This window comes from Protopterus annectens, chromosome 11.part0 (genome assembly GCF_019279795.1).
Source record: "Protopterus annectens isolate FY-2018-M chromosome 11.part0, PAN1.0, whole genome shotgun sequence".
Taxonomy (NCBI): domain Eukaryota; kingdom Metazoa; phylum Chordata; order Ceratodontiformes; family Protopteridae; genus Protopterus; species Protopterus annectens.
The window spans coordinates 230,771,469-230,785,850 of NC_056745.1; positions in this window are offsets into that span (position 1 = coordinate 230,771,469).

Sequence of the window (14,382 nt, forward strand, 5' to 3'; positions counted from 1 at the left end):
GTCCTGCATTAAACAGGCATGGTCTGTGTGGTCCTGCATTAAACAGATATGGTCTGTGTGGCCCTGCATTAAACAGACATGGTCTGTGTGGTCCTGCATTAAACAGACATGGTCTGTGTGGTCCTGCATTAAACAGACATGGGTCTGTGTGGTCCTGCATTAAACAGACATGGGTCTGTGTGGTCCTGCATTAAACACAGGTTATAATGTCCTGTAACGTCTTCATTTCCCACCAAACAATATCTGATTTTAGAAATAGACATTCTTCCAAAGGGGGAGAATGAAGTCTGTCATTCTAACTGCATCTAGCCATTAACCCAAGTGCGGTACCAAAACAGACACAATATACAAACAAGCCTGCACTCAATGACACAGTGCCTTCCTGTTTACAAATATAAGAACAAAAGAGATTTCAAAAACACTGATATTAAATCATGGACAAGACTGCTGATCTACAGTCTGTGAAGGAAATGTTAGTGCTAACAGAGCATTACAGTTGGCTGAAACAGAACCCAACAAAAAAGAATGATGATAACAATTGTGACTTAATTATACAGTATATACCAAAACAACTGTCCAGAGGAGAGAGCATTCCTTGTTATAGACATAGCACCCACCTGCTTTCACCACTCTGAACCCACTAATGACTAGCATTGTGGGCAAGTCTGATTAGAGAGTCTGTTTTGCTGGCTATGAATGTTTACAAATGTCTGTGAAAACCTTATTTCATTTAACTCTGTCTTATGACATATACAAGGGCAAAGAAAAGTTCAGACTCTTTTCCCGTGTCACATTTTCATACTGACCTTTTCTCTTCCCATTACTTTTTCTTTTTTTCATAATCTCATTTTCGCTGTCATGTCATTAGTTCCCTTAACTCTGTTACAGACAAACATGCAAGCACCATGAATAAGCTCAGGCAGCTTTTGAAAAAGAACATTCCAAGTAATGAAAAGCTTATCTTGCACGCAGCAAACCAGTGGGCATTCGACAATAAAATATTCTTCTCTGTATTTCAGCAGCAAGACTTTATAAAAGGAAAAATAAAAAATTGTGGACTGAAAAACAAATTGTCCATTATTTGTGCAACTATATGAATGCTGTTTTGTAGCAATTCTTTGTTACTGAGTGGTAACAGTCCCAATATGAAATGAACTGAAATGTACGAGCCAGCCATTTGCTTATGGCAACCATCTTGGACACCGGAAACAATTTTTACGAAATAGTCAGTGCTAGCTTCAGTACCAGTACCAGTGCTGCAAGGTGAAGCTAAACTAACAACAAAATCTGGTCAAGGTAGTAAGTGCATTTTAATGCAACAGACTCTGTAGTGCATAGAACAGCATGAATATGTACTAAAACCAGAAAAAAGGCAAACCTGTTACACACTACTGTAGCATGAGACCAGACTGTAACAGCACTTTCAGAAGAGTGTAACAATTGTTACACAACCCCTAAGCATTGTTAAGGTTGGGTATAAATGAAGGGACATTCCTTCACTCTCTGAATATCTTTCCTCCTATGTCCACGGAAGTTTAAATATGTTAGTCTCTTAAGTAACTTATTTAAATTAGCCCAGCATTTGATAACTGTCCCTGGCATTTTGCTTACTTGCTGTCCATGAGACAGCACTCGCTAAGTGTTTTACTGACTTTCATAGCTAGCAAAACACATCAAGCTTTTTTTCTTTTGTGACTGATAGTACATGGAGTAGATAAGACTCCATGCACTACAACGAGTTATGATCAGGTCTCACCAATCTTAACTGGTATTACATGTTTCAGACATGGATATCAAGATTTAAAATTCTTGTCATCCATGTCTCAAAAACATAATAACATGGATAAGCTCTGAAACCTTATCGTAACTCTCTGTGTTAATTATGCCCCTTCCTCTCTGCAACTAAAATAATTATAATGTTTGCACAGACCTGTCACACATAAGGCACTATAAACAATAAAAACACCCTGTTTTTTTTTTATATAGTTAGCCAGTACTTTGTGTTTTTAAAATAAAAAAATCAAGTGAATGCAGCAAAGCATTCCACTTCAACTTCTATGTCTAAAAGTGACTGCACTTAATTGACATATTGCTTTCTTTAATTACATTATTTTGATGCACTTGTGCTTACAAACCCTTATATCATGTGGCAGCGGTAGGACTTTTTTATTTTCAGTTTTAATTTTACCCTACACAGAATTACAGATTATGTAATATAATGCAATTCAAGCAATACTTTCTTTAAAAAGGAAGGGTGACAGGAAGATAAATGTGCAGACAGGATGAAAAGAAGTATGTTATAATTACCACACCCATGCTGTATGAACTGATAGGAAAACCTTATCCACATATTTCTCTTCCTTGAGCAGCTTTTAGTACATAAACAGCTATATATGCAAGATATTTTTTTCTGAAAAAGACCACTAAGTTTGACACTCAGAGAATACAGGCAGTGATGAGGTGTTGACGACTAATGGTTATTATTTCTTTTGGTTCAGCCCAAGATAACTACAAAACTTACTATATTGAAAATGCATAGTAATCTAAAGTATGACTCACAGAACTAGATTCAGTAAACTTTGCCTCATCGTGGTCATGAATTTGCAAGATGAGCAGCCACGAACAAGATACATGATTCAGAAAAACAAGCTGCTTGATGATTGGATGCAGTATATACTAATGGTCATATGATGACAAAGTAATGTGCAGCATTATTAAAATGAGCACCCTCATATATGCTAATGAGGCAGAAGAAGATGGCAGAGGGATTCAGAAACATATAAATACAGGGGGGAATGGAGCTTTGCCTGCTGCATATTTGAACACAGCCGAATCCTCATGTCCAGGCTGAGTGAATTGCTAAACAATGCAAGGGGTTGCTGTAGCATCAGTTAGTGTGTATCTGCAAGTGGCTATTACTCTCACTGCCATCCCAGCTGGTGCACAATGTTGCCCCTGAAGGTGCAGGGTTAACTGACCATAACATCTCATGGACTCCAAGACACTGACATTGTATACCAGCACCGTACTGATAGAGATGCCATTAAAGAAATGTTGGTCATGTGTCTGCATGGTTCCACTTCAGAATCTTGAAATATCAGAATCCTGAATTTCATAAAACATTATAATCTGAAAGCCCAAAATCCTGAAAGCTCAAAATCCTGAATCCCAAAAGACTGAAAACACACAGGATGCATATACTGACTATAGAGAACACAAACCAGACTACATTCCACCAAATATAAGCAGGGAGACAAGCCCCCCTGCACCCCCACACCCCCTGCTAGTTAAATATATCAACTCCAAGATTACATTTCACTGCACTATCATGAGTTATGTTGCGGTACAGCAAGTTAAAAGGGAATGTTACAAGGTTACAACAGGCAGTCATGAGCACGTGATGGTATGTTTGCCATTTTTTTCTGTGGAGTGCAATCTTGGACTTTATATATTTAAATAGCAGGGGGTGTGGGGGTCACAGGGTGCAAGGGGGCTTGCCCCCCTGCCCATACTTGGTGAAAAGTGCTATCCTTTGTCCTGTATGTGTTTCTCTGTGTCCTTGTACTGGAATATTGTCATTCTTTGTGTTCTGTGTATTTTCAGTATTTTGTGATTCAGGATTTTGAGTTTTCAAGGGTTTGAATATCCAGGATTTTGGATTCTGGATTATGAAATTCAGGATTGTGATATTTCAGGATTCTGAAGTGAAACCGTCTGCATAACTTTCAACCTCACAACACAAAAAATCTGGACAATGCCAGAAAAAATGGGGGGACAAAGGCCCAAAAAAGGGGCAAATTCTAAACATTGCTCCTATGAACTTCTAAAGTTGATGGAATGACGGATTTAGCATTATTATTAATTTTCTAAAGGATATGAAGTCTGAAACGCATATGTCAGTCATAATTTAGTATCATTTAGTGACTTTAATCCCCAATGATTTGCCAGAAAACCACAAATTTTATGAGGACAAACCAAACGTAAGAAGCAAAAAATTGTTTATTCTGGGAAAATCTGGACAGTTGAAAGATATATGTCTCTGCCTATTTTGCAGCTCCATGGGAGTCATGCAGTACCTATCCAACTAAATACTAAAGTATGTGAGGCTTTAAATATATTAGTAACAGGAACCATTCAAGGACCTACTGGGGACACTGTGGGGGCATCTTAGGTATCTGCTTTGAGAATACTCCATGAGTTTCACAATGCCATTCTTCAACATAGAGGGAAATGAGTGGTTCTCATGTAATCAAGAGGACAGAGCCAATACAAAGTATGATTTCTATAATTTAGCCCATTTCCATGATGTACTGGGAGTGACAGGCTGTAACCATATTGAAATAAAGGCCCCACTTGATGAAATGGGAAGTAGGTACATGAACCACAAAGGATGTCACTCTATCAGCTGTCAGACAGTCTGTAATTCACAGGAAATCTTCCACAGTGTTTGTGCAGGCTACCCAGGCAATTTTCATAGCTCCCACATATGGCACACCTGTGACCTGTAAAAGTGGTTTGCAAAGGATGATTTCCTACAGGGGTATTTGCTGGTGATTTTGGATATGCACTGGGACCTTGGGTCATTATACTCCTAAGAAATACATAAAATCAAACAGACTATGAGTACAACTTTGGCCAGTCACAAAAAAAGAAACATTATAGAGTATGTGCTTTGGCTGGTGAAGGTACATTTTCTCTGTCTGGATTCATCCAGTGGTGCCATGCAGTATGGCCCTGACACATGTGCAAAAATAATATCTGTATATGCAGTGTTGCTCAATATTACATTTAGAAGCAGCTACAGCAGGGTGGGCACGTGTAGGGGCAGCAGTTCCTAAGATAACAGGCAGTGCTGGCTGAGTCAGGTGAAGAGTCAGAGAAGAAGGCAGCAGCAGGGGATGATCATGCAGGACATAGACAGTCCCAGTATGCTGTGGCACTAACAAAGAAGCAGCAACCTGCACACAGCTTCAAAACATAACTTAATAAGAGTAAAGTAGATACACTGCAGTAAAAAGGATGCATGCAAAACCAACACCAGGCTGTGCTTAACCATGCATAGGCTAGCTACACTGTGCATCAGACATAAGCAACCCAGGTAACAATATTTAAAGGGCAGGATGCGGTACAGTTATCATTATTTGCACAGGTAAAAAAGGGAGCATGGTAGTGCATGTCTTTCACAGAGGAGGTGTGTGTGTGTGTGTGTGTGTGTGTGTGTGTGTGTGTGTGTGTGTGTGTGTGTGTGTGTGTGTGTGTGTGTGTGTGTGTGTGTGTGTGTGTGTGTGTGTGTGTGTGTGTGTGTGTGTGTGTGTGTGTGTGTGTGTGTGTGTGTGTGTGTGTGTGTGTGTGTGTGTGTGTGTGTGTGTGTGTGTGTGTGTGTGTGTGTGTGTGTGTGTGTGTGTGCATGTGGTTTGATGAGTGCAAAAGGTAAATGTGTTAATCTGTGAAATGTCATTCTGGGATGGTCTTTAATGTGGAGAAGGGCTGGTGTCAGTGGAGGTGTGTCATGTACTGTGGGCTGTGGTGGTGTGAGTGTGGGTTTGCAGGGACACAGTCTCAGCAGCAGTAGCAGCCCTGTGGCATATTTACTCAACAGGGACTGGGCATGAATGGGAGAGGGTTCAGCAACCTCTCCATGCCCCTACCCATGAGAGCTGAATTTATCAGGAGGTCCCCTGAATATACCACAACCCTGGTAAGTTGCAGTTGTGTTGCATCACCTTGAGTGACATCTGCTATGAAATGTGCCACTGTGGTGATGGCCTTGACCAGGTGGGACAGCCACTCCTGGAAATATACACCTCCACAGTATAAGCTGCTGTAGAATTGCTAGCACAGCAGGAACAGGATCTCAGTCATCCATGGCCACATTGGTTAACATCTGTGGATGGAGCAGACAACAAGTTCTGTGGATGGCCCTTCCTCTCAGAGATGAACCAGAGAAGATAAGGGACTTTCCAATATATGACCGAGTCTATTCAAGGAAAAGAACATACAGGACATGCACTCACAAAGGTTACCATACACATCTTGCATCATCCCCACTATCTCCACCATGGCTGTGGTGGCACTAGCCTGTGCCTTCACAATGAACCTGCACATATGCTATGTAGCAGCAACTAACAAACTAACCTCATAATAAAGGCAGGAACCATGTCTCCAGTTAATACCATTACTCACCCACCACTCAAAGCCATGTGGACCTTCCTGTCCATGAATGATAGGGGCAGATTCTGACATGTGTCTACTAGGAGACATCACACTTTCCTGATAAATAGTGTCCCCATTAATCTATCCTCCTAGTGATGTCTGTGTATAGCCTGAGTGTCCACAGGCATAGAGGCTGTGTCATTGGTTTGTCTAGGGGATGCAGTGGTCACATTCCCTGTGCCCAACACACACTCTGCACTCCCGGACTGTGCCAGATCATCCTCACCATCATTATCAGAGGATGCAGATCCCCCAACATTGGTGGGGGCAGTTCCACAGTGCTGGTGATGGATAAAGAATCACTCCAAATGTGCTGAAGCATAAAATATTCAGTGCAAGTATGACCCAGCACCAGAAATACATATGCAATTGAAAATTTTACAAATAGAAACATGATACAAAATACTCTAGGCGCATACTAAGTGGAGATGGCTGTAGCTGTTGCACCCCTGATGCAGCCATAATAAGTAAGACAGCTCTGATAACTATTATAGTGACTAAGGGGGAGAGATGAGTTGCAGTTATTGATACACATAAACAGGCCTACAAACCTGAGGCATCAGCAGTGGATTGTCTCTTGGGCCTGACAAGCACTGTCTCTACACCCAGACCCACACTTTGGGACATTTTCAAGGTGCCACTCCTTTTGAGAAAGGCCATGAACCATACATCTCAACCTCTTAGAGCAAGAAATCTGGGCAAATCCATAAACAAAAGTGGGACAAAGTCCCAAAAAAGGGACAATTTTTGAATATTTCCCTTACAAACTTAGAAAGTTGATAGACTAACAGGTTTTGATTAAGCACGAATGTTCAAAAGGATATGAAGTCTGAAACTGAAATGCCTGCCACTATTTTCTAACTTCAATCTTTAATGATTTACCACTAATTTTCAGGAAACCACAATTTTATGAAAAACAGACAAAATATATGAAGCCAAAATCTGGACATTCTGCAAAAATCTGTACAGTTGAGAGGTATGCCATGAACTCCTCCATCTGCATGAGAGGTGGTATACTCAAAGGTCTCCACCTGTTACTCTACATTCCAGTGACAGGAGTTTTGCTCTTTCTCAGGCACCTTGTATCATATCAGTGGCCCTGGAACACACCATTTCATAACCATGGTCCTGACCACGAACCACATTAATGTTGCTTACACTGTCTTCCCACACATGGTCACTGTAGGGTTGGTCAACTGCCAAAGAGCCATCGGCCATGGAGATGGACAGCCTGGGCTAGCACTTCATTCTCTGGATCTGAGAACTTCACCTTACACTTGGATGATGTCCCAGTAGATGCATTACTTTTTTTTTTACTTGGCCTGTTTTTTAGGCATTACTCTGTTGGTTTTGAAAACACTGGAATTAACAGGCTTGCTCTTGTATGGCCCTAACAAATCTTAATATCATCAATAACCGTCTGGCCATGTAGCATGCTAGTTTTGTCCCCAACAATTATATATATCTACATTCACTCTTTAATGTCAGGCATATAGGTTTACTGGGGATGTCCCCCTAACAAAACAATCACAAAATTGCAATTGACCAAGTATGACTGTTCATATTACTGCTACAATATGTTTGGTACTGAGATATGTGCAGTCTATACAACACTGCATGCCATCTACAAATATTAAACAGTACTCTTTTTATCTATAACCCCTGAATGTAGACATAAAAAGATTACTGTGTAATGTCTATAGCCCCTGTATATATCAAAAGGAATAGGTAACTTCACAGGAGAAGACTGGAGCACCTAAGATAGCACTGGGGTGAGTATACATGCTTCAGACTGTCTTGCTTTTATTATTAAGCATAGAAAGGATTCATTCCCAAAATGTATATCTTTCATACACCCTCATAACTGCCATAGCTCAAAAGTAGCAGTATGACTGTTTAATGCTGTTAATGGATTTATGCATGCATCCTGCCATGTATATAAACAAGTGAGTCAGGATTGTAAAGGCTGTGGTCCCACACTGGGAGAATGCCTGTGGGTTCAAGTTCCCCTCTTATAGGTTCATAGTTTTATAGGCAAGTACTAGGCTAGTTGCCCATGTTGGCCATTTTAAGACCACCAAATTTCCATTTTGTGCTTGAAACAACCTATCCCCTTTGGTTATAGACTGACCTTACCCATCCCACAGTCAATAATTATATATTACCCCAACGACAAATAACTGGGATCACGCCAGAGATAAGATGAGGGGATCCACACATGGGATAAAGCATTTAGGAGCTGGCTCCATCCATTACTAGTACAGGGGGCAGTCCTGGGGTAAATTGTCTGTTTCCTTTCCATAGATCTAAGTTGTGCTTGAATACGGACAGGTATGAACTTTGCTTTATGTGGATGGGAAGTCTGTTCTAGAGCAGCGGTATCCTCTGTGACATATATTTGTCCCTCCAAACTATTCTGTTGATGTTGCAGAAGAGGTTTAGATCCTTAGACTGAATATTTATGATGTCACTTGACTTGCTCATGTGCAGTAAATTCATCAGTAATAGGTTGAAGGATGTCTTGTATGAGAGACACTGGTCCCCTCTTTGTAGTCTATAGTGGCAGGGCTTTGGGTCAGTCCATGTAGGACATGTTGTTTAGGCCTTGTATTGTTTTAGTAATGTATTTCTGTGGGCGTTCCAGATGTTGCATGTGCTAAACAGATACTTGCCAAAGAGGGCATTATATTCAATGACTGGCTTAATGAGGGCCGAGTAGAGGGTGACAATGACAACCCTAGATCTAGACACAATCCCTTTGTTTATAAGCTGTGCAATATAAAAGGACTTCATTACAACAATGGACACATGTTGCTCAAAAGTTAGGTCACTGTTCATATAACTCCCCAAAATCCCAAAGAAATGGGTCAACTCTTAGGGATGTGTTGTCATTGAGGTAGGTTTTTGGGGCAGATGACTTCCCAAAGGATGCAGTAATGCATTTTTGGCATTTAGTTTCAGTCCATGATAATGACACTAATTATTTATTTTGGGACAAATCTTCCTGCAGAATAGCTAAGTCATCTGGGGATTCAGTTACTGCTCCTAGATTGCAATCATCTGCAAACTTAGTCAGCCAGAGCCCTTTTGTAATGGCTTTTACTTCAGAAAAGTATATGTCAAATAGGAGAGGTCCAAGCACAAAACCTTGGGGGACTCCTCTGGTCTCTTTGTGGAGGTAACTTACTCTATTTTGATTATCTGTGTGGCAATCCAGTGGGTAACAAAGGGGGTTATTCCCAGTGCATTTAGCTTTTCTACTATGCCTGAGTGGGGAATTCTGTCAAAAGCCTTGGCTATGCCAGGGTATACTGTGTGTACCATTTTGTCTTCATCCATTGATTTATTGACCTTTTCAAAAAGTCCATATGGTTCAGTAAGCAGGACCTGCCCTTGACAAATCCAAACTGAGATGGGCCTAGCATTTGGAGGTTCTCTGTGTCCTGACTGATTAGTTCCATGATAAGTCTTTCAATGGCTTTGCATACAAGGCTGGTCAGTCTTATGGGTCTGTAGTTGCCTGGGTCTGTGAAAGGTCCCCCCTTATTCATGGGAATGGCTATAGCTGTTCTCTATCCATTTGGTACAAAACCTGTATGAAGGCTGAATTTGAGCAATGTTGTTAGGGGTCTGGCTAAATCGTGCTTTATGCTATTTAAGATGCATCCAGGAATATTGTCAGGACCCATCAATGCAGTCAATGCAGTATTTTTTGTTTTTGATAGCACATTTAGGACTTGGTCTTATGTGATAGCTGGAGGCAAGGCAGTTTCAGATGTATCTTTAGGGACAGACTAAGGCAAGAGAGGGTAAAGCTAGAGCTAAATTTATTGGCCAGTAGGCTCATTATATCTTCAGCTTCAGTAAAGGTAACATTGTTCACAATCAGATCAGTGCATTGTTGCATTGTGCTTTTGAGACTATGAACATAATTAAAAAAAATGGCTTGTAATTGTCTTTGGCTTGGGTAGCTATTTTAGCCTCAGAACTGGCTTTGGTGGATTTTACTAAGTTCCTGAGTCAATTTCAGTGACAAGCACTCTAACATTCTGAGAATTACTCAGTTTTGGTAAAAATTCTTTGCCTTTTATTATAAAATTTGCTGATATTATGGTTCCACCATGTGGGTTTGTTTCTGGGGTTTGCCCTGCACTTGTTCCTGTGGGGTACAACATGTGTTGTGCCTTGTGTTATCATGAAATATTTCATGTTTACTTCCTGTCACATCATAACTACTTCAGCATTAGATGAGGAAAACAAGTATGATCAGCATTACTGGTTGTGTGAGGACCTTTATCGTTATAGTCGTTTAATTTACAATCTAACCTGTGAACAAAATGTTATATCTGAGCAGGTACATTTACAAAGAAAATGTACATTTGTCTGAATTACTGCATCTCAGACTAGAGACCCCTGTTGGTTTGTCTTAGTAGCTCATCAAATTAATCCACTGTCTGGCAGAATTCAGGTGATTATGGCTGATGGTTTAGGCCCCCCCCCCGGTATATAGGTTCATAGGTAGGTACTAGGCTATTGGCCCTAGGGCCTATACAAACCCAGCCAAAAAGGTACCCTGGCTTTCGCCACCAAGAAAATTGTTTTCCTGTGCCCCTGTTAAGCAGAACCCCAGAAGTGATCCCCGGGGTGAATTTCCTATTACCCATCCAATCATCAAGATTTTTCTTGAAGAGTGCTAATGAGGAGCTCTGTTTGACATAGATAGGCAGCCTGTTCCAGAGTATGGGAAGTCTCTGGGACAGGAATCTATCCCTCCAGCATGTTCTGTTTATTGTGGTGACAAGGTTTAGGTCTCTAGAGCATGTAGCTCGGAGGGATTGGGATTTCTTTAAGTGGAGCATGTCCAACAGCTCTGGGTTTGACATAGCTTTGTATGTTAGGCAGAGATCACCTCAGAGTAGGCGATACGTGACGGAGTAAAGCTGGAGTTTTTTGAGACGGTCTGCGTAAGGCATCTGTTTGAGGCCAGTAATCCTCTTTGTGAGGTATTTTTGCGGCCTTTCCAGTTGTTGTAGATGTCTTGTGAGATACATACCAAAAGCAGCGTTGTACTCTATAATGGATCTAATGAGTGATGAGTAGAGGGGAACAATGACCTCTTTTTTTCTGGATGAGAAACCTTTTGTGATGAGGTGTGCCACGTAGAAGGATTTCCTGACCACTATGGCGATGTGATTATCAAAGGAGAGACTATTGTCCACCTGTGTCCCACGGTCTCTTATCACACTTTCGGTGTTAAGTAGACTTCTGCCTATGTGGTAGTTCATGGGTACAGAGTTTTTACCAAAGGGGATGACAATTCACTTTTTGGCATTGAGCTTGAGACCATGCCTTTGATACCAGGCATCTGTCTCAGTGAGGCCCTTTTGTAGAATGTCCACATTGTTAGGAGTTTCGATTATGACTCCTAGTTTGCAGTCATCTGTGAATTTAGTTAGCCAAAGACCTTCTGTGTTAACCTGTACTTCCGAGAAGTAGATACCAAACAGGAGAGGACCCAGGATTGAACCCTGTGGTACTCTACTTTTCACTGGTCTGAAGTCTGATTTGGAGTCTGCTCCTTTCACAGTGTGGGTTCTGTCAGTAAGCCAGTTGGCAACCCATCTTGTGACATAAGGCTTTATACCTAGTTTAGTGAGTTTATCTATAATTTCAGAGTGGGGGATGGTGTTGAACGCCTTGGCGAGATCTAGATAGGCTGTGTGAACCACCTTACTCTCATCTATGGCTTTGGTGACAACTTCATAGAAGTCTATCAGGTTTAGGAGACATGATCTGCCTTTTACAAACCCAAAATGTGTGGGGTCCAGAGTTTGGAGATCTCCAATGTCTTTGTTTATGAGTTCCATGATGATACATTCCATGGCCTTGCAGACAAGGCTCGTCAGACTAACGGGGCGGTAGTTCCCGGGGTCTGTTGTGGCCCCCCCCCCTTTGTGGAGTGGGATAACTGTCGCGGTGCGCCATTCAATGGGCACAAAGCCTGAGGTGAGGCTATGATTGAACATGGTACTTAGGTATGGTGCCAGTTCATTCTGTAGTTCATGTAAAAGGCAGCCTGGGATGTTGTCAGGTCCCATGGATGCTGTGTTCTTGGCTTTGGTGAGTGAGTTTTTTACCTGTGCAGCCGTGATTACAGGAACTTTGCATTCTTCCGGTATAAATATGGGCCCTTTAGGGGGTGAGGGGGGGGTAACATTAGCACTGAACCTATCTGCCAGGATGTTGGCAATATCAGTTGGTTCTGTATATTTAGTGTCATTGTGCTGTAACTCAGAGCAGATCTGAGTGTTGCCATTGAGATATTTGACATAGCTATAGAATGCTTTGTGGTTGTCTTTAGAATCAGTGGCAATTTTGTTTTCATAACTAGCTTTGGAGGATTTTATGAGGGATCTCAGCTTCTTACTGAGGCTGACCAGGGAGTTCCTCCAATTGTGGGATTTTACTCTTTTTTGCAACAGTTTCTTTCTTCTGTTGCAGAGTTTGTTTATGGCAGAAGACCACCAGATTGGCTTCCTTTTTTTGGAGGATAGCATCTTGGTTCTGTTAGGGATAGCACGATCCATGCACTCGTGTAAGTGCTTATAAAGTGCATTTGTGTAGGATTCAGCAGTCGTACCTCTATTGTCCATCTGCATGGGTGTTGTGAAGTTTGCCACTTCTGTCTTAAGAAGCGTGAAGTTGGCTTTGGAGAAATTTTTTACGGTTGTTTTTCTAATGGAGGGTGGCAGTGGGATGTGGATGTCTAGGGTGAGTAGCTTGTGATCGGATCTGTCCAACAAGGAGCTGACCTCTGGTGTGAAACACCGGTCACCCATGTTGGTGATGACCAAGTCTAAGATATTGCTGCCCCTGGTCGGGGTGTGGATAAGTTGATCCAAGGAGTTGGAATTGATGATTTCCAGAAACTGTTGAGCAAAAAAAAAGAGTTGGTACATGAGTAGTTTTCCCAGTTAATGGTAGGGTAGTTGAAATCACCCATTATTAGTGTTGGGTTGTACCTTAATATTTTCTAGTGTAGCAAGAAAAGAGGAATGGGAATCCTGAGGCATGGCGGGGAGTCTGTAGCAAGCTGCAATCTGGATTGCGGTTTTTCCCAGAGTTAGTTGAACTTGCATAATCTCAGATGTATTATGCTGAGCAACAAGCTTGGAGGTGTGGATATCCTTAATGAATATGGACACGCCTCCACCTTTAATGTTTCGGTCCGGGTTTTGTGGCCGAAAGGTGTGGTATGAATTATAGCCTGGTATATACTAACAGCCTTGTTAAACAGAGAAGTGTTTTCAGGTCCAGCAGGTAAATATACTAAAGTGCATCATGGTCAAAATAAGTATGCGCTTCAGTTTTTCATTGCATTTGTATCCCCTCCTTCATTGGTGCTATCCTATGTTTAATGCATAGATCACTGTTGCAGTAGCCTACGCTAAATGGAGCTACCCCCTGTGACCAACCAGCTTATGAAGCTGAAGGGTAACATCCATACATTCCAGCTGTTAGGAGCTTGAGCAAAGCTCCATATAAAGACAACTGGAGCCCAAATAGCTTCAGAGCTTTTTTGCTTCCAAACAGCACTCCTTTGGCAGACCCTGTGGAACTGTTGGTTGGCTAGTAATCCTCTTTCTGAGGAAAACTTGTAGTTTTCTAGTGAAATATATGGTTTAGGTAAGAAATATATTATGTTTTGGGCTGTCATTGCATTTCTAAAGGAGGGTATTTGTAAAGGCTTATGTGAATATTTTGTGTGAAAATTCTATTTTTTTGGCAGAATTTTAACTTAGGTTTTCTGTGTTTGTGTATTAGGGACAGGATACAGTGCATGTGGGGGACTGTCAGTGGCTTATGTACCTTAGAACCACTTGTTCTTTAGTGTATACATTAATTACTCATCCATGTTTTGTTGTCTGCTTTCAATGTCCCTTTCTCAGCTTACCAATGGAGCAAGCCGTGGTCTTTGTGGTTTTACCTTCCCCTGTGCTGAAGAAGAAGAACGTTTTCAGGGAGTCTTCAGGCAAACTTCTGTTGTACCTCAGTCACTGGTGGGTCACTTTTCTGTAGCCATTTGTTGTTCCTCAAACCACTCATCTTTCTCCCTCGCTCCTCTTTGTGCAGCATATGCAGCTACCAAAGACGGGGATAGCCACATCC